Source organism: Elephantulus edwardii, unplaced genomic scaffold (genome assembly GCF_000299155.1).
Source record: "Elephantulus edwardii isolate Elephantulus edwardi_28Jun2011 unplaced genomic scaffold, EleEdw1.0 scaffold00351, whole genome shotgun sequence".
In the NCBI taxonomy this organism is placed as follows: Eukaryota; Metazoa; Chordata; class Mammalia; order Macroscelidea; family Macroscelididae; genus Elephantulus; species Elephantulus edwardii.
The window spans coordinates 1,370,545-1,371,007 of NW_006400101.1; positions in this window are offsets into that span (position 1 = coordinate 1,370,545).

Genomic DNA, 463 nt, shown 5'->3' on the forward strand with positions numbered 1-463 from the left:
TATACACATATATATATTTTCCTGCATCTATCATTGTCAATGTGAGAGTAATGTAAAATCATGATGTCTCCATCTCCATATGAGATCATATGACAATTGTTCTTATCAAATCTCAATATTTGTATCTCATTTTCTCACATTTCCTCCTGGATTTTTACACATGCTTGTCTTCTAAGCTCTGTTTCTTATGGTTATTTATATAATAATTTTAGATTTATAGATATTTATATATATATTTTAGTGGAAATTTGTTTTAAGATTTAGGTACTCTTTTATGTTTAATCAGAAGCCTGATGATTTACTTTTAACTCAATTTATATTAATTGGACTTTGGTAGACATGAAATGTTTTCATTTTATTGACCATACTTCCCTATACCATAAGGAGTACAAGTGAAACAGTAATGAAAAAATAACTGAATATGACAAATAAAGGTGATATTTTATACTCAGCTGCAAATGAG